Raw genomic sequence first — 21,193 nt, forward strand, 5'->3', positions numbered from 1 at the left:
CTAAAAATGCCTCTTCTTGCACATTTATTAATCCAATTATTAACATATTTTCATAAACATTCTAAAGTCTCTCTTTGGATTTTCTGTTGGAATGAGATTTTTTTTATTTCTAGGAATTTTTCCCCTTTAGGAAGTAGGAAAATATAAGTGTTATAGAATACATAAATGGAACTAAATGAAAAGATCTTCAGGTCATCTTTTTCTTATCCATACTCTACAAGCTTGTATACTTCTATTAATTGGCTTAGTCACTTCAGTTTACATGAGATTACAGGAGATTACATAATACCCAATCTTACCAGAAATTTTTTTTAAAGTATCCAGATTTTTTTCACTGAAATGCTATGTAGTCTGAAGCACCACTCTACCCTCTTCAGGATCTGCTTCCGAGAAGAGCCAGCTAAACATAGGATGGGGAGTAATGCATATGAACATATAAAAATAACCCTGATAGCACAGAGTTCACCAAAGAAGAAGACATAAGGAAGGTGGCTCTGTGTTTTAGTTAATTAGAAATCAGTTTCAAATTTGGATTTTTGTATGCATTGACTGCATTTCCCATATCTCAGAGGAAGTAATTGTTAAGATGATTGCCTGTTTGATTATTAACTTCAAATATTATTCAATTTTTTAATGTAACTTAATTTCTCTTCATAATTATATGAAGCTATTGAATGGTTTTTGGTTTGCATTGCAAGATATCTTTTCTGATACTGAATTCAGTTTGTAGTGTTTAATTTCATTATTCCACTTGAAGTTCTTTTTCCCTTGACTATATCTTCTGTATCATTTGAAAGTTTTAATAAACAAAAATTTCCATTAGCAAAGATCAGAAATAATCATACTCATTTAGTAATACTCTTATTAGTAATATCCCATTACAGAAATTTCCATTTTCATTTATAATACAAGTTCATGCTCACTCTGCCATAGAAAAAACCATTTATAGGGTACATCAACAAGCACAGTTTGATGGAATTCTGGGCCACTTCCTTCCTCTGTGCCACTTACATCAACCAACCCATTAGCACCTGCTGAACCTTCTCCCCATCAGCCATCAATCATGAGCAATCAGTCAGGTACTTGATAATTAAGGGAGAGAGGGAAATCACTTCACAAGGCTAAAAATGTCTTTACAATAGCTTCATGCATGAAGTCAAATAACAATGGGAAAGGTTTAATAAGAACCCGTACACCTGTAAAACAAACCCACCAGTATGGAGCCCAGAAGTATGGGTAAGACAGAGACCTTTCAAATGATTGTTATGTCCTTTACTTGAATTGCAACCCAGTGATTGTGGTGCAGAGGAGGAACTGAAGTTTGTCAAAAACTTCAAGAGGAGCAAAAGATGCTAGAGGGTGACTTTGAAGCCTGCTGTTGTGATGCACTTCTGTGGTCCTTGTAGTGTCAACATTCTAAAGTAAAGGTTCATCACTGAAAAGGCCTCAGTTTGAATGGTTCTTTACTATCTGGAGATGTACTTGATTGGATACATGTGCTGAAAATGCAAGGAAAGTATTTGTAAGGATCCCCATTCTAAGGGGGCTCAGAGACTAAGGTGAGGGCTGCCAAAACGGTGTCTCCCAGCTTATCCTGCTTGGATAAAAATACGATCTGAGTCAAATGAATCATGCTTTGAGTTGATAGAATATTTTCACTGATAGAATGGTTTTAGGTTTAGCTTGTTTGATCATTTACAAAAACAGAGAAAATGAAATTAAAATGTACTATAGAGGTAAAAAGCTACTAGAAATCTGCCATAAGGATACTTCCTTTTTGCACTCGAACTAAATATCCTGCTTATTTTGAGATTAGTTCTGTTTTTGATATTCTGTGGTATTGCTGAGCATAAATACATGAAAATTTACTTTATGCATCACTGGAGCACTAGGTGTGAAAAGGAGTGTAGAATTTTGACTCTCTCAGGGACATTCTCTTGAATGCTGATGTTAGAGCTTCTTGTTCTTTTTATTAACTGGGTTGCTTGATCAATTCATGTCCAGGGCAGTGCATTGCACCTCACTTTTCATATTTTCCTATTCAGACATTTCTGTGATGACTTTTCTATCATCTTGGCTTGTTAATGGGACTTCAGGGTAGGGCAGTCATAATCATTCACTACTCCTCCCATCCCTCAGATGTTTGGTTTCAGAAGGGAAGGACCTTCTTATCTGCACATTAGACTTCTGATACTGTTCTTTGCTTCCCAACCTAAATCGATGCCATTCTTCTTTTTTAAAGATATTATCCTTCTTTCATTTTATTAATTTAGTTTGGATTTTTGAATATATTTTAAATTCTTAAGCCTGGTATGCCCAATATCTGCCACTGCTGATCTCCCTTCACTGCTGATGCAACTTTCTACAAGATTCAGAGATACTAAATCTATAAGTTTCATCAAAGTCATAACCAGTTGGAAAAGAATATTCCTGTTGATGATTCCTCATTCTCCAGCCCCTCCAACCTATTCCTGAAAGAAAAAGTTGTGTTAAAAAAAAGTGAAAGGAAAAAGTTAAGGGTTAGAGCTCAGTTCAACCTTTAGTAAGAAACTGAAGGTTCTGTGATGACGTAGATCACAAAAATATCAGAAGAACCTGGACGTATTTTTGTAAGGAGAGAACACAGCAACTTATGCTTGTTTAATTTCCAGAATAACTTAATTTGTAGAAATAGAATATGTGATAGAAAATTAGTGTTACAGGTAAGTCATTGTGGCCTAGCTTATATTTCAGTTCCTCAGAACCGATGTAATAGCTTCTTAGAGATGTGACATACTGTCACGAAACCTTTGACTTCCAATGCAATTTCCTATCAACATCATAGGTGTTTATTCTCTCAGTTTAAGTCTAATTAATCATAAAATGAAGTACTGAAAATATTTTCAGAAGACTTGAAAGAAAGCTATCGGTATTGAGCGCAAATTCTTACTTATTTAAAAGGAACAGAACTTGAAAGAACATGTAATTGCAGACTATGTTCCAGTGCTTTTTCAGATAACAGTTAATATTCATGAATGGCCAAAGGTGCCAGAACTTCTCGTGTGCTTTCAAAGGAGTACCTTTAATTAGGAACAAACTCTTAAAGGTCAATATCTTTATTCCAGGGTCTAGCTGTGTGACACACAGAGTACAATGATTTCTCTCTAAATATCAAGGGGAAAAGTGAGGGATCACATCTTGCATGCCTGATTCATTGAGGCAGTTCTGTTGACTTCTGCAGAAGTTTGCAGGAATCAGGCAGGTGGGATTTGCCTCTCGCTCCTGTGTGTTTACTCCTAAGTCTCTTCCCTCCTTTGCTACACATAACTGTTTTACTACACATACTCTGTTTACATGTATGAAATAAAACTGGGCACTCTCATGGTTAATTTAGTGTTGGAACTGATCGTCTGAAATAATTGTCCATTTTGAAAGTCTAAACCTTTATTTTGGTATTATGGATGCCAGTGACTCTTATTTCACATGACTGCAAATTTAACAAGGATTGAGTAGAGAAGGATTTAGTTAGAAGAATAATGTTTCTTGGAGGCTTGGTGGTTGCAAATCTAGCTTGTTGCAGTTGACATGTGGTTTTGGGAAAGATGTTTCCAGTGATAGGCCAGCTGGGATTTGTGTTTCTGCTTTTCTACCAAATCCAGTAATACATCACTTGTGAATGATGCAACTTAAAGGAAACTTACATTAACGGTTTCAAAAGAGAAAACAACATAATTATTTTACACATTACTCTCCTCAGCCAAGGTGGTAATTTTCTCAAAAAGAAAATCCTTTTGAAATTTTTCAGTTTCTTTTGCAAGAAAGAAGATTCAAATTTCTGCCTGGAACATATCAGAACCTGGAACCTGTTCAGAAATGGTAAATTCTCATCTGTTTTCCATCCACCAATGCACAAAGCCTATTATTTCCCCCCTCCAATTTTTTTCCCATTTTCAGGACCTTCCACAGATCTGAGTGCTGCAGGTTGGCTTCCATTTTGATCTGATTTTGTTCACCCTTTCACTCAGTGAATCAATGGAGTCCTGTTCGCATTTGAGAATGCTAATGCTCAGTTTTCCACAGCAGTGACTTGAGACACCGTGACAATTCTATATAGCTTATGGTAAATATTTCAGCAAGGAAAAAAAATCCCTTGCCCTGCAGCTTAATAAACTGTCACAGCAGATGCAGCTGTAAAATGGATTTGAAATCCTCTTTACTTCTCTTTAAATATTTTGACTTCTGGCTCTACGTTGTTCCCTGGTTGTTTAAAGCTGTTTTGGATTTCCAGCACCTCTGTTAAATATTAGGATATCTCAGTCACAAAACTAAACAATGAGTGTAGGTGGCTTCAATTTCTTTTTGAAGCAAAAATAAAACTTGAAGTGGCCAGCGGGACCTCTTAAGTCCTGCCTAATTACACGTTCCCTTAAGTAAGGCTGTATAGAGAAGTCTGTAGAAGAGAATCACATGGCATTTTCAAAAGGAAACTACTAAAATATTAATTATCTGAACATCAATATTTTTACTTGGGGTAATTTTTTAATTTGAACTTCCCACTGCAAAGTACAATTTGAGCAGTGACTATTATGGTGCTAAATGGCAAGCTGAATCTCATTAGACTTTTATTAATGAGGAAAACAAGTTTTTGATACAGATATCTCAATATTACATACAAAAAAATCATTTGTATATTTAAATGGTTCCAACCTGCATGAGAAATTTCAATGCTCTGGCATTTTATGCCTTTCCGAAACACAGTCCATGAGGAGATGAAGATGGTGAAGAGTGGTAAATACAGTGGTGACATTGCTGTAATAAGGAAAGAGTGAGTAAAAGTAGGATATAGAATATAGGACTATTGAAAGTAAAAATATTCTGTGGTTTTGAAAAGTTTTGGTGTTACAAGAAATTGTGGTAGGGAGGAAATAAATGGGATTTTGTGTGGTTTTCCAAATGAGATGATAATTGTCTCAGGAATTCTTTTAATTCTACCAGTCACTATGAAACCAATGATACTAAAAAAAAATGAAACTGATTTTTAAAGTACAGAATGAAAACTTTCGAAAGGTTGAGTCTGTGAATAATAGAGAAAATAAACACTAGCTGCTGATGAGGGAAAGCCCAGGGCCTCAAATACATTTGTTGTTTAATCATTTTGAGGTATTCTCATCAAAAGTCTCATAAAAATGTACTGCAAATATCTGTGAAAGAGATTTGGATGATAACAAAATTCAGTGGTTTACTCAGAGTTGTCAGCAATGCTGGTGTCATGTTTCCCTTTTTGAGTCACCTAAGAATTGGAAATTTGTATAATCTTTAGAAGTTTTCAGTAGAAAATGGCAGAGATTTATTTTTGTTTCAAATGAAAAATATGTGGGGAAAAAAGAGAAGAGTTCAGAAAAATGAACTGATGTGACTTTAAGATTTTAAAATGGCAAACAGTTCAAAGTTGAAATTATTATGGGAATCCACAGTGTGCAGTAGACAGTTGAAGCAGAAAACTGTTCACAGCTTGATGATTTTCATTCTAGCATATATGTCTTCTGTCTATGTGTCCACTGTCTGGAATAAGATTAGATATGCAATGAAAAGTCCTTCATAAAGCAAGAAGGCAAAATTTGTGTTAGGATTAGTGTTACCTACAACAAAGAAGTGAGACCATATAATCAAGAAGAAGGAATATTTGTCATGGTCGATAGTATTTGCATCCCACCTGCTTCTTGCATTGAACAAAAAGTTTTATAAATTTCATGTTCTAGCATCATTCTGGTAAAATTTGGAGAAGAGAAATAGGATATTGAGGTGTTTTTTGGAAATTAGTGTTTCCAACTACAGAATATGGCCTCAGAAGGATTCTACAGAAAGATCTTCGAAAATTCAACAGATGGAGAACTGGTTGGGTAAATAAGAGCATGACGATTTAGGGAACAGGTGATACAGGAAGACAGTTTTCTATTTAATTCAGAGAGAAAAGAAAGCTGCTGAAGGAAAATAGAGTTGACAAGGATACATGCGATTAATAAGGAAAATCGACTTTTTGTGCAGCATTTCGACTACATTTCCCTGGTGTAAAATTGAGGGGGTCAAGGCTGACAAGAGAAGATTGAAATGTGCTGGTTACCAAACCAAGGTGCTATTTTCATCTGTTCAGACACAAAAGAAACTCTTCCCTTTACAAAATTTGTGTAGGAAGATGGAGTGAGATAAAAATATCTCAAGTGTTGTGAGGACTGGGGAAAGATCCACATTGAAGGCAGTACCTAGGTCTTCAGTTTGAATTACAGATGAGATGTTAATGGTATTTATAAAGAATGAAAAATTAATTAGGGTAGTAAAGTGGAAATTAGATGCTCAGATTTGTTCATGCTGACTATAAATTGATGTCTGGCAACCCACAAAGAAGCATCAGTATAAAGTTCACAGTGGGAAACTGGTATACAGGCAAGGTTTTATGATAACTATAGGTCAATGAAAATCCTCTTTTGTTGTTGTTGTTACTGTCGTTGATGATGATTTTTGTTCCTTGGAAGTAACAAAAATCACCATCTGTGGAGTTAATCACACAAGACACATGCTGGCATGCCTATATTTTTTCAGACATTCCAGTTTTGGAGAAGCAATGAGCTTTCCTTACAATGAGGATATGTAAATGAGAGTGTTGCTCATACTAATTTGATACTATTAGCTCCTGCCATATATTTGAGATCAGTAGCTGTGAGAGATAGGGAAACAGTGTATAAAATAACAAGTAATTGTGAAAGTTTTAATCAGAAAATACTGAAGAAAAACTGAGACTTCCCTGAAACTTATTTTTTCCTGGATACCTACAGATTAATTTGGATATGCCAGTAACATGTTTTGCTTTGTTTTCTAGAAATTTAAGTTCACCAAGAAGTCTTACAGGACATATTGGACTCTCAGTGTGGGACCAAATTACTTGTGAACTTGAGGTAAATATGTATGTTGCCGATAATTTCATCAATGGGATTATGTCAGTTTATTGTTCATAGGACTCAAGACTATTAAAAGCATAAAAACATATTTTAAAAAACCCTCTAGATGATTTTCAGGTTATAAATACTGTTACTTTGATGAATTCACTGAAGCAGAAATGTTCCCAGTGTAAGAACAGTAACCAATCTGTTTAGTCAAGGATGATGCCCTGTGCTGTCACTGTCTTCAGGGATACATCATTGCTTATGACGCTATAGACACAGTCAGAAAAAGAGATATTGCTTCCATCTTGCATCGAATAAGTAAAAAATCTGAATTCTGAACTGACAGTTCTAGGCCTGCAGTGTATCTATAACATTTCTGATTTCTCCCATATATATTTCAGTTTCAATCATTTTGGGACAAGTGGTATGACAAAGTCAGATATTCAAAGCTCTGAAAGAACCAAGGTTTTTTAACACAAATATTGAACAGCAGATGTATAATGGTAACTAACTACTCAATAGGAGACTTTGTATTGGTGCTGCATTTGTGTGACTGAGATAATGTCTTATGTGTGAGCACAAAACTACCAATTCTACATTTGCTAAGGACGTGATATAGCATGCAGTTCCTTATTGTAAAGTCGAAATTGGATTTTTGCTGATTTTCAAAGGAGAGCAAGGTGAATTTTTCTTTTTATGAAATGCCTACTTTCAAGAAGAACTAAATGCAAGTGAAACAATCTGTAAGGGTTTGAGAATCCTGAAAGGAAGCAGCAGAGTAAGCTCCTTGTCAGCAGAACGAGGCACATACTATCACTGGTGGTGGAAAAAAAAGAGGATTGCACAGCCACATCCTATCCAGCCAAACAGTGCACATTTCCTTCAGCTAAATTGTACATGACACCAATCTAAATCCAGAATTCCAGTGTTATGAATATGAATTTCATTTGTGCTTGTAAACATCTTCATACAACATTAGTGCCATGCAATTGCAAAACACTTTGAAGATATGCTTGACAGCATAATATAAGTTAGATCTGAATATGTTACACCCTAAAGCAGAGCTATAGTAGTTGATTTGGCTATAATTGGACGTCTGTTATTGAGTGTAAAATGCTGGTGACTTTTGAGTACCAACTCTGCAGATCTTTTGGTGTTTCCCCAGGAAAAAAAAAACAACAAAATTTGCATATGAACATTTTTTAGATTTTCTGACCCACTGCTCTACAAGACCTGTTTGTGTACTCTGCAATTAGTGGTGTCCCTTTCCAACATGTGTTATACGTAACATTTCTATTTTTCTAAATGGCTTTAATTTGCTACATCTTGCATTGATGGTATTTATTTTTTAGCCAGACCAGGGACACTGTGATTCCTTTAATACTGGATGTGGATAATAATGATAGCACAGACCATGAACATGTTCTACTATCTTAAAATCTGTGATTTAAAAAAAATAATCAAAGTATATCCTAATACATTTGCATTAAAAACCATATACATTTTATTATCATTCAGCTTATAGCTAGAGGCTGCAATCTTTTATTAAAGCCTTTTATATTTTATATGGCAGCCTAAGGGATATTTTTATGGTGAAATACAAGGGTCCTCACTCAGGATTTGATCAAAACCCTGTTCATTGTTGCTCTATCACCTTTTTTTTTTTTTGGCTCATCTTTCAGGTAGGGCAAAGGCAGCTCTTTTCATTTACGGTAAGCTGACAGACTGTTTCAGTTTTTGACTTCTAATGCTCTATGATGCTGCAATATTTCAGTTGCAAAACTGTAGATGCCCATTTACTTTGAAGTACAAAATATATAAAGATAATTAGCTAATTAAGTGTCCACTGTTGCGTTTGACTTAAGAATTTTTTTAAGACTAAAGGCTTTTTCTTTAATACATATTTGCAGGATGTAAGTCTAGAGTTACAAGTTGTTCTGGCACTATCCATATAAATGAACAAATATCAGTTTTACACTGGCAAAATTCTTGAGCATAAAATTAAGAGAACATGCACATGATTGAGTTGAGACTGTTTTCGTGCTTCTAATGATGATTTACCTTGCTGTGCTTGATTAAAACCCCTTTGAGTTCAGGTACCTTTCCAAAGTACATTCAAATAATATGTATAGAACAATGTAAAGTTGTGAAATAATAATAACAAGAAGCTGTGAAATGTGTTGCCATAAACATTTGTGTATGGTAAAACTTTATGCTGGTTCAATAAAAAAACACTTATGGGAAGATAAATCCCATAAGCATTTCAACATCCATTGAAACCTTTCATTTGAGTAATCTATTTCACATATTTGAAAGTGTTAGAGTACTGAAGGGAGAAGCATGTGTATTTTCTTGATTTTATATTCTTCTGTTATTTCGCACTCTAGCATTGGTGAAGTTCCAATGGGTCTGAGAACCTTTGGGCTGACCCTCTACAACCATTTTTATACCTGAAATGCTGGTCATATTTTCAATGTTGTGTGATTTTAATACTGTGGTCTTAGTGAAATGCACTTATGTAGTAATACGGGCAGCAGAAGCATATGAATAATTTGGAATTACATGTATTTAATTACTTTTGGTGACATTAAAACTATAATGCCTTCAGTCTTTAGCTTGGTTTTGCAGTTTGAGAACATGCAATTCAGTACAAGGCATAAGGCAGACAGTATGCCACAGTCTCACAACAAGCACATAAATACAAGAAGTACATGTTTTTACTGATGCAGGTAACAGTTGGCACATTTAACATAAGAAAATCTGTCTCTTTTTCAGTTTCTGTTGGAATCCAGGAGATTCTAAACCAAGTATAATATTTTGGGGTAACTCAAACAATTTTGTCTTCCTGTCCAAGTATAACTCCGCATCTGAACTGCTGACAAACTTAAAGTATTAAAGTGGGACAACAAGGGAATCCAGACTGTTTTCCTCTAATGTGACTTAAGTCATGCAACTGTGACCGGAGAATCTTCTCGATCTCCAAATGTACAGCTGCTTTGCACTGTTTGTTTGAAAGTTAGCCTTTATTTTATCACTGGAAGCTCTGTGTGCATTTGCTCAGATTTACAATGCTGGGAAAATTACAGCCTAATTCTTGGATCAGGTGGCTATACTCATAATAAATGGTGGCATCTTGCATGCTTGGGAAATCCATAGAAGATATTTTATGAATAAGATGCCACTCCATCAGTGAGCTTCTCAATCCATGCAAAATCTGACTTCTGTGTTGAATGTTTATTGTTGAGAGGCTTTTATATATGAAAAATTAGATTCCCCATTATGGTCCTTCTTCAGGTAAACATACTTGCTTTCTATGCACTTGCAAGCACTTGAACCTTATTGGGCTACATGCTGGTTTTGGTTACTTCACGCAATACAAATTTCATCTAGGAAGGAATAGCACTCAGGCAATGCAGCAGGACTTTAAATGTGTGGATCATGCCTAGAATTTCATGAAGCACAGGAAAGGTGCACAGCACTCACCTCTTAGGCAGGAGGCATGAGGAGAGGCATGACAGTGTGTTTTGGCTGTGCTTATTTGATATATTTGCTCTAGGGACTGCAGCCAACTGGTACATATTAGTGTCCTTCAGTCTCATTTAAATGATGTCAGGGTAGTATAGAATGGCACGGAGAGTTTCTCTAGATAACTCTCAGTGCCAAGAGAAGCTCTGAAGAGCTGAGACCTCAAATCTTTTTTTCTTTATTATTTTGGAAATCAAACAAGTTTACCTAATAAATTAAAGATGGACAGAAAGATGAGAGGGGTCCCTTTTGCAGAATTTTTGGATTGCATTGAAAGTAGAACTTAAAGAAACTGTCACAAGACCTTTTGGCTGCAATATTTTCATTCTATTTGGTCCAGTCAGCAAGATGAGACTTTGCATTAATCTACCAGGATCAGCCTCTGAGCTTTCTAGAGCTTATCAGTTGTTACATTTTTATAATGATTCATTTCTGTATGTAAAGAAAAAAAAATCCTTTACTAACCACATCATTCTAATCTTGCTGGTCACTGGAATTTTAACACAAAATAAAAGTGTAGACAATTTATTACCCATCCTGTCAATTACATAATCTTGTATCTCATAGTGTAAGTCAAAAAGAGAGTGCTTTTGGTTAGATGGATTTCATATCATACTAATTTATAGCATAAGTAGCATTACTCAATGCAGCCTGACACATCCCTGCAAATTGTTTCTTACAGCATCGCTTTCTTTTGGATCAGATATCTGTTTTCAATTTACATAGAGAACACCTCATCTAAATTTATTGCACTGGAGACAACTGAGTCAGACTTTACTGGCTGTGTGTCTCTGCTTACTGGTTTCAAGGGAATATAAATTTACTTGCTGTTATTAATCCTATCTAGAGATGATAAACAGAATTTCATTCTAGCGAATTGTTACAAGCAGTTTGTTGCTTCAGGTTTGCTTACAGTTTTGTGGATACATACATGCTACATATAGCACGCAACATGCATGGTGCATATAGCACACAACAAACTTTGCTTATCATTACTCAGATTTGAATAGATCACTGTCACAGTAGAAAGAAAAACTTAAAGGAAAAAAAAGAACAATTATATGTCCTTAACCATAGTCACAGACATCTCAACTTAGAGCTTTGCTTTGTCTCCATTTTGCTAGTGCCAAATTCTTCCAAGGTCTTTCTCCATCGTGACTTTCTTTTCCTCATCCACTAGATCAAGTTGGACGGTATTCAAGCTCCAGCCTATATACTGAGTCTAACTTCTTGACAGCCACCTTTTGTACAGTTTATTTTCCCTTTAAACTAGGTAATATTTTTTTTTTTGTATCTTTTGGCATGCCTATTTTCTCTTTAAAACTGTCTGCTCAGTTCTTCCTCCATTCTTTATCTGTACAGCTGAGGAATGCACAGAATTTGTTTTTATGTCTTCACCCTTCCTCTCTTTGGTGCAACAGTCCAAAACCCACTGGTAACAGATGCTTCTTAATACAGGTTTCACTAACAAGTGTGTTTGAGATGTCTCTCACTGTCATGAAAATTCCATTTTAACAATGCTCTTCCTGCAAGATCCATTAATCCAACAGTAATCCAGTAGACAAAACAGCCAAAATAATACCCCGCATTTGGAACATTTTAATTCTTCAGGTAACCTCGAGATTTATTTCTATAAGTTGTATTCTTTAACTTTTAATTAAATGCTGATTATTTTAAGAGTATGTCAGACAATATACTATGTTTAATGTCAAGTGCTTGTGCAGCATGCAGTGGTTAGATGGGACCAAAATGCTCCAGAGATAAAAGTCAGCCACTCAAAGCTCACAAAATTAAAAGTGTCTTTTTGCAGGGTCAATGCCTAAACTATTTCTACATAACAAAATTTGTACAAAGTATTTTCCATCCATATGCACACAGGTAACTGAACCACTTTATTTTACCTTGAATTTGGAATATTACACCAATAACCTAAAATTTTGTTATCTGGTATTAAATTTTTGAACTCATGATTAAACATCTGCTTATTATTCTAAAAAGCACTTTTACTTAACAATTATTTAAAATTATGTTCAGTAAACATTTTAAAATTTCTGTTCTTTCTTAACCATAGCTTGTCTGTTCTGTTGTTCTTGCATTTTTATTGGAATTGCTTTTTAGCGTTTCTCTTATGAAATTACTGTTTGAAATTCAGCTGTTTGAAAGAATCCCACAAAACTTTATGTATATCCTGATAGACAAAGAGTAAGAGGTGATTTTCAGTGTTTTTTAATGTGTTCTTTGGAGGGTTTTTCTTGTTAAGTTTTGTTTAGAAATTGAGTAATAATATAAGTGAGTGCATTTTTGAACTATCACAGATTTCTTCAAATCCTTATAATCATATTAAATCAAACAAGAATGGTACACATCTAGTTAGATGCAATGAGGTTTTGCTATAGCAACTCCTTAGGACACAAGTGAAATAGGTGTGTAAATAGTATTAATACATTTTTGTTAGACCAACTGATATGGTTTCAAATTTACACCACCTTTAATTATGCGAAAAAAATATTTCTGTGCATGAATACTTGATTGTTTTAGCAATTATGGGATTTATCCTAATAAAATGTGTTTTAGTACCTACATACATATTTTTATCTCCTAGATACAGGACATCGCTACACATCATTATTCTACTGTAAATATATACTGGGCTTCAGCAAAGCTTTGATGCTATCTCTCACAGTATCCTACTGGACAAAATGTCCAGCACACAGCTGGATAACCGTGTTAAGTGGTGGGTGACCAATTGGCTCACAGGTTGAGCACAGAGGGTGACAGTGAATGAAGTAACATCAGGCTGGAGTTCGGTCACTAGTGGGGTTCCACAGGGCTCCATCCTTGTCCCACTTCTCTTCAACATCTTCATTAGCGGCTTGGGTGTACGACTCATAAGAATACTACATAAGTTTGCCAATAACACTATATGGGGAGGAACTGTTGACTCCCTTGAGGGCAGAGAGGCCCGGGAGAGAGGCCTTGCAGGGAGACCTTGACAAATTAGAGAGATGGGTAATCACCAACCATGTGAAGTTTAACAAGGGCAAGGCCTGGATTCTGCACCTGGGAAAGGGCGACCCTGGTTCTGTGTAGAGTGGGGAATGAGAGGCTGGAGAGCAGCCCCACGGAAAGGGACCTGGGGGTCCTGGTTGGTGGCAAGTTAAATATGAATCAGCAGTACCCTGGCAGCCAGGAGGGCCAACCATGTCCTAGAGGGCTTCAAGCACAGCATCACCAGCCGGTTGAGGGAGTGATTGTCCCACTCTGCTCTGCACTGGGATGACCTCACCTTGAGTCTTGTGTGCAGTTTTGGGCACTACAACATAAAAAAGACTTTAAGCTATTAGAGAGTGTCCAAAGGAGGACAACAAAGATGGTGAAGGGACTGGAGGGGAAACTGTATGAGGAGCAGCTGAGGATGCTTGGTCTGTTCAGCTGGAGAAGAGACTGAGGGGGAGACCTCATTGTGGTTTTCAACATCCTCACGAGGAGAGGTGGAGGGTCAGGTTCACTTGTGACCAGTGACATGAGTCAAGAAAATGGCATCCAACTGAGTCAGGGGAGGTTTAGGTTGGATATCAGGAAAAGGTTCTTCACCCAGAGGGAGGTTGGGCACAGGCTCCCAGGGAAGCAGTCACAGCACGAAGCCTGACACCGTTCAAGAAGCATCTGGACCATACTCTTGGACACATGGTGTGATTCTTGGGGTGTCCTTTGCGGGGCCAGGAGTTGGACTTGGTGATCATGATAGATCCCTTCCAACTCAGATATTCTATGATTCTGTGATTTTTTTTTTATACGTTGGTTCTTGGTTCATATTTCCTTACACATACAGTAATTGATGGATACATAGATAAGCTCTGTCATATTATGGGCATTGTACATGTGGGGTTTTGTACAGGGGATTTCTGGCTTATTTTTTTTTCTCCATTGTAGTATAAAAAGATAATTTTCCCCCTCATATGCCTTCCTTATCTTTTAGTTGGTAGTCTAACATTAGACAAATAGATTGTCTGTCAGTGATTTTAGACACTCCAAGCATATTTCGTTTTTCGTTCTCTTGCATATCTTGGGTTTATATATTTAGCGTTTATCCCCATTACATACTTAAACATTTGCCTAAGAAAAATTTGAAATTTATTATAGTCTGTTACTGGTTTTAGGATCTTGCAATTTGCTTTTATAAGAAGATAGGAGCAGAAATTTAATTCAGTATTGAAAAGTTCCTGTACTGATATTCTGGCTACTTTAAGGTACAGCTTGCATTTATCATAAAAACAGAACATTGAATAGCAAGGTGTGGTGTGTTTTACTGATGTCTCTTTTGGATAGATGTATCAAAGATTCATAAGCAGCAAAGACATGAATGAGCCATGTAGGTCATCCAAGCAAATGCCTTTGTAACACTATAGTCATACTTTTAGCGTGTGCCACAAATATTATGAAAGAAAAGAATGTTATTAACAATGGATTTAGGGCTTGTTGTTGTTGTTGCTATTTTCTAATCTAGGCACTTTCACAGATAGGTTTCCTTAGTAACATGAATCTATTTGGTCCAGTCTCAGAGAGTGAAAGCAATTTTAATTTACTAGATTTAAGAGAACCTTTGAAATACTCTAAGAAAAATTTTCTATGAACAACAATATAACAATTTGACATTTGAGGCTATCTGTGCTTGGACATCAATGCTGCATGGGCCACTAAGAGTCCATGAAACCTGTAGCGTTCTCTGGAATGGACCATCTACTGCCTTACAAGTATGAGGCTGTAAGAATATCAATTGCCCAGGAATAAACATTATTCCATCTGATTATTATGCTTTTTGTGCTGAAGTGTGAGGATGTCCTGTGGCTTTTGTTTCAGATTTAAGAAAAACAATCAAGAAAGATAACATGGTTTATAAGCTTTCGCCCTAGATTTAACTGTGTGCTGTGCAAACTAGGCTATCACTGGGAGTTAGAATTTGAGGGAAGCTGAAGTGTCCCAGCTACAGTTCTATGAGGATCCCTTGAATCGTACCTGGGGAGGTCCACAGAAGTTGCAGGCAGTTTCACATAGCAGTCTGATTTTTCTTAATCTTGGAATCTTTCTCGCTCTTGCTCTTTACCAAAAAGATGAATTTCTTATATTTCAAGATGTTGGAACTAAAACCTTACTGATTATATCTTATACACAGGGAAGAATAATCTGGTGTATTTTTCAGTCTGCAATTTCAGTTCTCGGAGAAGGAGGGTTGTCTTGTCTTTCAGACACATTTTCAGGTGCTTCCCTTTTGAAGTTGTTCATCTAACATTTTGAGATTGATGCAGTTTCACCGAGCAGTGTTTGCATTTTCCTATGAAGCACTGACTACCAAAAAGCATTAAATATATGATAATGGCCCAGTGGAATGAATTCTCTGCTGCTGTACTTGGCACCAGGGAGTGAATAGTACATGACAAAGGTTAATTTTCTTATGCGTCTCCCAGTTCTGTATGTACTCACAGCTAATGCACTATTGAGGTAGGAAAGTGTCATTGCAGGCTTTTAAAGTTAGAAAACTAAGATTCTGGAGAAAAACTTATACAAGTCACTGAAGTATTCATGGAGGTCTGCCTTGGCTCTTCCTTGGTGAACACCATTTTGGAGATGGATAAATGGAGAAACATACTACCCAAAATTTTGATTGATTGTCCCATATAGGAAAGCAATAACATTTCTGCTGAGCTATTTGAGAGCAAGACCAGACTCTTAAATTATTTCACTGAAATAATTCTGTGATTCAGTTAAAGGGCTATGGACAAAACTGAAGAATTATATTACAATTTCTAAAGTGTCAGTGCAGCACCTGATACTTGAGTTCACTGCTTGACCCTGCATTTTCTCTACTTCTTTGACTCAGGAAAGAAAGCAAAATCTTACTTGAGAATATTCCATTGGATAGTTCTCTTGTGAAAGATTTTTCTGACTATTTTCTTGCAGTCTGCCATGCTACTAGTTTGCCTGCTCCTTTCCATTTATTCTTGGCAGTAGAGAATACCACATCATAGCATAAAGCAGAAGCCTGACTTGAGTCAGGACCAGCTTTAAAACTGAGAATGTGAAGGTGGGTTAAAACAGTGAACTTCTTTCCTCCCTTGACACATAGTCCCTCTCCATCTATACAAAATATTAAACTGGTTCCCCACGTCTTCAAGCTTTAGTTTGTTACTGTAAAATTTATATGCATTTAAATTATCTAAGGTATGTTTTAGGACTGGAAGCTTTTTTGTTACCTACATGTTCTAAAGATGACAAATCCTTATTAATCTATTCAAAAAGTTACAGTTTAAATTGCTCTAAACACACTGTAATGCTTTCCTGAATTGTTCCTAATAAAGGTCAGATTTATGAGATAATGTGCTATTTTTGGATTGTTTCTAGCTGCTTTGTATGCTTTATACATTTGACAGCTGAAGAAGCAACAAGTCATTTACACAGACAATGCTTACCCACAAGCTAACCAGAGCATGCCCACAGCCATTAGTAGAAGCGCGTTGGTGGATTGGTAACGTTTCAGTGGTACTGTTTTTGAAATGTATGTGTTCCTAAGCATTGACTACTGGATCAGACAATAAGCATTTTATGATTAGAAGAGGACTTGCTTTTATTTCTTAATACCTGTCCTGCTTTCTGTGTATGGTAGTCAGGGTCAGTTTCGAGACCAGATAGGGCTGCCAATGGAGAGGTGATGTCTTATTCGAAACACATTTGTGTCAATACGTGAACAGAAGGAGATGATGTAATGCCCCTGGCACAGTGAACGCCATTTTTTTTGATAGAGTGCACCCTTTATTCACCGGGAGTACTCCAGGGAAAGGTAAATTACATTCCAGCATGATAGATATGTCTGTTGGAACTTCATGCTACTGAGACATGGAAGCTTGGGCTAGGTCCTTTAAAGTTGGGGCAGCTGTTATCCGTAAATTGTTTTTCATTCCTTTGTCACAGACATCTGCTAGGAGTGTAGATGTACTAATTTTCTAAGGTCCTTCTTGTCCCTTTACAAACAAACAGCTTACTGAAGAGCTTCAGTTTAATCTTTTAACCTGACCTCTTCAGGTGAAACTGAATAAAAGATCTCATAGGAGAGTTTTTGAGTGCATTTATTTTTTGGTGCTGACATTTTGGTGCTTGTAAACATACATACAGTGGAAGGTTGAAGCAAGTAGAATACCGTGTGACACATGCAGTGGCTTCCTGTATTAGCCATTACAATATCTGTATTCACAGTAATATGAAAAGGTCAGCTGAATCAACTGTACCTTTATACATAGATTTCAAATGTATATCCTCAAACACACTGCTTAGTGACAGTTTAGTAACAACTTGAGTTTTAGATGACCATAGCACAGAAATAAAAGCAAATATTTATGAAATATTGGAAGCAGAAGCTATATCAGAATGAGAGCCAGAGCCAGACAGCACTTCTTAGCTTCTTTGCATACTGAAGACTAATTTTGATTTTTCTTTCTGTATTGATGCTGGTTGGCAAGATGCTGCTTTCTTGTATACTCCAATGTTTCTGGCTTATTGCATTCCCTGTGAATGAAACTTGGACTTTACAGGAACAAGTCCAGAATCAGAATGCACCCAAAGGCTTTCTAATCATTAGGCTTCTTATAACCCAGACTTTTCTCCCAAAGAATCTAAATAATAGTTTTAAAAGTTTGCAATATGCTTTTATGAGCTTTTGTTGTATTACTGAGGGGTGAGGCAAGACTTCAGAGGAGGCAAATTTGTCAAGTAAAACCTGTGAAAAAACTCTTCAGTAATTTAAGGGGAAGTTTGTATAAATGTGAGTCCAAAGATAGAAATTTCAAAAGGACTGTAAATAAAATGAGGATTCAATATCCTTTACATAAAATTGTTTTGATAACTGTCTCTCTGCTTGTCACTGCTCTCAGCAATGTTTCCTCTTGGAGTGAAATTCATCTCAGTTCCAAAATCCAGGGTAGATCTTTCCACATCACTTGGAGCTTGTGCAGATGTTCTGTGGCAACTTGTATGGTTTGCTCTGTTACTGACCTAGGGCCCCAAGGCAAGTTTCTATAAACTGATCTTGCATGTGGTAAGTAGTTGGGACAGGCTAGGTCAAGGCTTAGCAGTGCAGGGCCCAACATAGCATTTAAGTATTCTGGAGGCTTCAGTATGCCTTTGAAACTGTTAGTAAGGAATTAAGCTGTATGTCATAATGAACTATAAAAGAGGGAGGAGAATATTTTCTCAATAGTCGTTTCATCATCTGACTTATTAATGAAGTCAACTTGAGTACTTAGAGAAAAAAAACCTTAAAATATATAAATCAAATTGAATTATTGCAATTATTTGAAATAATGCAATAAAATACTTTGTGTGTATATATTCTATGCATATGTTTATAAACAACATAAACAAAAGGAAAGTATGTCCTGTGTATCAACATCTGTTGAAAAGTAATTCTATCTGTAGACATTGTGTAAATATAGATGTATGTATTTTGCACCCCAGAGAAACACATTAAGAAAAATAGAAAATGCAAGTTTTCAAATATCAGAATGTGGAAAATCTATGGAAATTTCATTCAGCTCTTCAGCTAATCTACAGTTGGAAAGGTTTTAATCGCCACTTAACATAGTTCCCCCCCCCCCGCCTTTTACACTGTATGTGTATATGTGTAGTTTATATATGCATATAATACACAACGGTATGATGGTTACCATGGGGATAATTGCTCAACATTTGCTTGTATTGCATCATATGGTGCATACCCCCAAGCCTTATTTACCTTGCCATCCAAACCCCACAGAGTAAAAAATTACTGATTTCCTTGTGTGCCCCTTTGTTATATGATATAGCTGGACTATTGAACTACTTCACAAACCCTAAGGAATTTATCCTCACAGCAACCTCAAGATTTTCTTTGCTTTCGCTTTCTTATCCCTTTTTAGCACAGAACAAAATTTAAAGCCAAAAGTTTTCATGAGTTTTGAATGTGAAACTTGATCCAGTTTTCCATTAGTTTTACTATTCATATAGTAGTTTTTAAATTCAAAGCTCAGTTTCTGTTGATTTGAATAGTTATCACATCAGTTTTATAAACCTTGAGCTGCAAATCACTGGACTCTGGGGAATTTTTTTCAGCATATGCTTGTTTTATGCTTATATTGGATCTGAAACATCAGTATTAGGGTCAGTGGAGAGAAGATCCACCTGATTTGATATCATCTTTCTTCTTTTCCAAGGGACAAAACCATCTCATTCACAGCACTTGGCCTTTTTCTAATGAAAGAGTGTGGGTAATTTTGTCTGGGAGCAACAGAATGGGGAGAAGAAAAAGGGAAAGGAACACAGGGCATGCACATGTTGTGCAAGGCAACACTGAAATTGTAGTGTTTGTGCCTAAAGAATCTGAGCTACGTTGCACAGTATACACCTTTATTTTATTTCCTACCTTTTGGAGAGCTTTGCTTTCCAGTCTTAACCTTTAATACAATTATTTAATTTAAAATTTTCTACTTTTTTGAGTGAAAAGTAAAAAAATGAAAAACTCTATCAGGTGGAACCACACTGGTCTCCACATGGGACGTTGAATTATATAGCACTACTTGATCTAACTCATCAAGCTGATAAGTTCTAGTCTACCTAGTTTTTTAGGTAGACTATCTACTATGGATAGAGACCTTAGGATTTCAAAATGTACTACTTGCTGACAGCAGAACAATATTGAGACTCATGAATGGAGGATATAGACCTGGTGGGCTGTATAAACAGAGGGCATCTCAATCAAAATAACACCATTATAAAATGTCAGTGCTGTGATTATCATTTCTCTTAGAAAGGTGAGAATTGGAGCATCTGAATATTTCATTATCAACTTTAATATTCAGAGGAAAAAATTTATTTGGATATGTCTGGGAAACAGTGCCACACTGTTCAGTTTTTGTGAAAGAAATTTTAAAATAATTCTGATATTGGTTACACATGAAACTAAGACCGATGGAGTAGTAAACAGTAAGGTACATAACTATCACTGAGAAAATGCAAAACTATGTATTGAGAAACAAAAAATTCAAGTAATTTGTAAAGAACATGGCATTGCATTCCAGAAATAAAGGATCCAATTTACACAACTTTAAATAAAAGTGATATTAAAGAGCTTGGATGACTTACGTACCCTAGGCTGCATTTAGTGAAAAGAAAAAAAAAAGAAGAAACAATCACAGAGTCACAGAAGGGTGAGGTTTGAATGTGGGTAATCTTGTCAAACCTCCCTGCTCAAGCAGGATCATCTCAGAGCACATAGCACAGGATTATGTCCAGACAGTTCTTGAATATCTCCAGTGAGGGGAACTCCACAACTTCTCTGGGCAATCTGTTCCAGTGCATGGTCACTGCAGAGTAAAGAAGTTCTTCCTCATATTCAGGTGGAACTTCCGGTGCATCAGGTTCTGCCCATTGCCTCTTGTCCTGTTGCTCAGCAGCATCAAGAAGACCCCGGCTCCATCCTCGACACCCTCCCTTGAGCTACTTATAGACACTGATGAGGTCCTGTCTCAATTGTGTCTCCTTGAAGCTCAGTAGGCCCAGCTTCCTCAGACTCCTTGCAAGAGAGATGCTCCAGTCCCTTAATCTTTATTGTCTTCCACTAAACCCTGAACCAGGAACTCCGGGTCTCTTTTGTAGTGAGGATCCCAGAACTGTACACAGAACTCCAGATGCAGCCTCACTAGGGCTGAATAGAGAGATAGGATCAC

General features: G+C 36.4%; 1 long non-coding RNA gene across 1 annotated transcript in view; it reads left to right on the top strand.

Moving 5' to 3' along the window:
* The first annotated feature begins 6,851 nt into the window (after window positions 1-6,851).
* LOC135412720 (uncharacterized) overlaps window positions 6,852-21,193 on the top strand; it is an 86,081-nt gene continuing 71,739 nt past the window's right edge. The window contains exon 1 of the long non-coding RNA XR_010429911.1: window positions 6,852-6,929. This is a non-coding gene — a long non-coding RNA (uncharacterized LOC135412720). The remainder of the gene's footprint in view (window positions 6,930-21,193) is intronic.

The sequence above is a fragment of the Pseudopipra pipra genome, chromosome 4 (genome assembly GCF_036250125.1).
Source record: "Pseudopipra pipra isolate bDixPip1 chromosome 4, bDixPip1.hap1, whole genome shotgun sequence".
Lineage (NCBI taxonomy): Eukaryota > Metazoa > Chordata > Aves > Passeriformes > Pipridae > Pseudopipra > Pseudopipra pipra.